Raw genomic sequence first — 3,061 nt, 5'->3', positions numbered from 1 at the left:
GAGACATTATTTAGCCAACAAAGGTCCGCCTAGTCAAGGCTATGGTTTTTCTGGTAGTCATGTATGGATTTGCGATTTGGACTATAAAGAAAGCTGAGTACCCAATAATTGATGATTTTGAACTGTGGTGTTGGAGAAGACTCTTGAGAGTCCCTTGGACTGCAAGGAGATCCGACCAGTCCATCCCAAAGGAAATCAGTCTTGAATGTTCATTGAAAGGACTGATGTTGAAGCTGAAACTCCAATACTTTGGCCACCTGATGCAAAGAGCTGACTCATTTGAAAAGATCCTGATGATGGGAAAGATTGAAGGTAGAAGGAGAAGGGGATGACAGAGGATGAGATGATTTGATGGCATCACTGACTCAATGGACATGAGCTTGAGTCAACTCCAGGAGTTGGTGATGGACAGGGAGGCCTGGTGTGCTGCAGTCCATGTGGTAGCAAACAGTTGCACATGACTGAATGACTGAACTGAACTGAAAGCTCAACATTCAGAAAACTAAAATGATGGCATCCATTCCCATCACTTCACTGCAAATAGGTGGGGAAACAGTGGAAACAGTGGCAGACTTTATTTGGGGGGGGTCCAAAATCACTGCAGATGGTAACTGCAGCTATGAAATTAAAAGACACTTTCTCCCTGGAAGAAAATCTATGGCCAACCTAGACAACATATTAAAAGCAGAGGCATTACTTAGCTGACAATGTCAAAGCTTTGTTTTTTCCAGTAGTCATGTATGGATGTGAGAGCTGGACCATAAAGAAGCCTGAGTGCCAAAGAATTGATGCTTTTGAACTGTGTTGGAGAATACTCTTGAGAGTCCTTTGGACTGCAAGGAGATCAAATCCTAAAGGAAATCAACCATGAATATTCATTGACTGGACTGCTGCTTAAACTGATGCTTCAATACTTTGGCCACCTGAAGGGAAGAACTGACTCATTAGAAAATACCTTGATGCTGGAAAAAACTGATGGCAGAAGGAGAAGAGATGACAGAGGATGAGATGGTTGGATGGCATCACCAACTCAATGAACATAAGTTAGAGCAAACTCCAGGAGATGGTGAAAGACAGGGAGGACTGGCATGCTGCAGTCCATGGGGTCGAAAAAAGTTGGACATGACTGAGCGACTGAACAACAACAGTGAGTAGAAAGAAGAGGGTGGGTCAAAGAGGATTCAGAGATACAATGACTATGTGTAAAATATATAAGCAACAAAGATCTATTGTCCAGCACAGGGAAACACTGCTATTAGTTTGTAATAAATTTAAATTAAGTATAATCTATAAAAATATTGAATCACTATGTTGTACATATAAAAACAATATAATATTGTAAATCAATTTATAATTATATTGTAAATCAATATACTTCAATTAAAATAAATGAATGGATGTATATATAAGGTATAAATGAAAAAGGCAAGAATATATATTTTAAGCCAACTCTACTAGTGACACAGGAAATGTATTCACTTTTTAACTTGAATTATGGCTACATGAAAAGCTAATTAAAGAGAGAGTCAGGAATAATAAATGCAGAAGAAATGAGGGAAGTAGAAAATTACTATTACAGCACAGTAATCATTGCTCCAGACAATTTGATGAATGCTAAAATTATTGGGTAGTACTTTAAAGAGAAATAGGATTTTTTTCACAGCCTCAGTATCTCCTGCAAAATACTTAATTACTGTGCTAGCATCTCTAGGTGCCAATAGCTCCCTCATTCATCTGTGACAACAGGTCTTCAGATGTTACTGAGTATGTCCTAGGTAATAAAATCACTCCGAGTTGAGAACCCCTGAGGTATAATGTGGAAATGGAAAAATAACTTGACAGGTTTATAGTGGAAAACCTGGCAGAAGCTACCCTAACCCAGAGATCAACATGAACATCACTAGTGGAAAATCATGTTGACATGTACTCCCTGATGTGATAAGATGGGAAGGTACAGGTCTCATTAGAAGAAGGTATCCAACAATCCCAAATTAAGATAGATTCTACAAGTACATCTGACAAGTATTTTTCAAAAGTGGCAAGGTTATGAAAAAAAAGGAGCAATTGGTGGGGGGGGGGGTGGAATCACAGATAAGAGAAAACTAAGGAGACATAATCATTAAATGCAGCACACTGTGGGGATTGAATGATGTAACAGAGAAATAAACATTAGTGCAAAAAATGGTGAAATATAAAGTCTGTAGTTCAGCTTATAGTGCTAAACTGATGTAATTATTTTGGTTTTGGTAAATGTATCATGGTTCTATAAGATACTAATGTAAGGGAAGGATGGTATACAAGAAACATAAGTATTATCACAACTCCCCTAGAGATCTAAAATTATTTAAAAATGAAATTAAACAATGAAAAGAGCAAGGTAGTAGCATTAGACACAAATGAGGGTGGAGAACACCATCAGTCTTCCTCTACACAGACAGGCTTCTGGTCTCTATAGCTTTCCCTGACCCCACATTTCCACTACCCATCCTCAGTTCAAATTCATAACTCAGCTACCACTTATAGTGAATTCTGGCTTATCCATTTCACTCCAGTTCCACAAGAACCTCATCACTACATCAGTTCAGTTCAGTCGCTCAGTAGTGTCTGACTCTTTGCGACCCCATGAATCGCAGCACGCCAGGCCTCCCTGTCCATCATCATCTCCTGGAGTTTACTGAGACTCACGTCCATGGAGTCGGTAATGCCATCCAGCCATCTCATCCTCGGTCGTCCCCTTCTCCTCCTGCTCCCAATCTCTCCCAACATCAGAGTCTTTTCCAATGACTCAACTCTTCGCATGAGGTGGCCAAAGTACTGGAGTTTCAGCCTTAGCATCATTCCTTCCAAAGAAATCCCAGGGCTGATCTCCTTCAGAATGGACTGGTTGGATCTCCTTGCAGTCCAAGGGACCCTCAAGAGCCTTCTCCAACACCACAGTTTGAACGCATCAATTCTTCTGCACTCAGCCTTCTTCACAGTCCAACTCTCACATCCATACGTGACCACAGGAACAACCATAGCCTTGACTAGGTGGACCTTAGTCGGCAAAGTAATGTCTTTG

The sequence above is a fragment of the Budorcas taxicolor genome, chromosome 2 (assembly GCF_023091745.1).
Source record: "Budorcas taxicolor isolate Tak-1 chromosome 2, Takin1.1, whole genome shotgun sequence".
NCBI lineage: Eukaryota > Metazoa > Chordata > Mammalia > Artiodactyla > Bovidae > Budorcas > Budorcas taxicolor.
The sequence above is the reverse complement of the archived record's forward strand: the minus strand, read 5'-3'. Positions refer to the sequence as shown.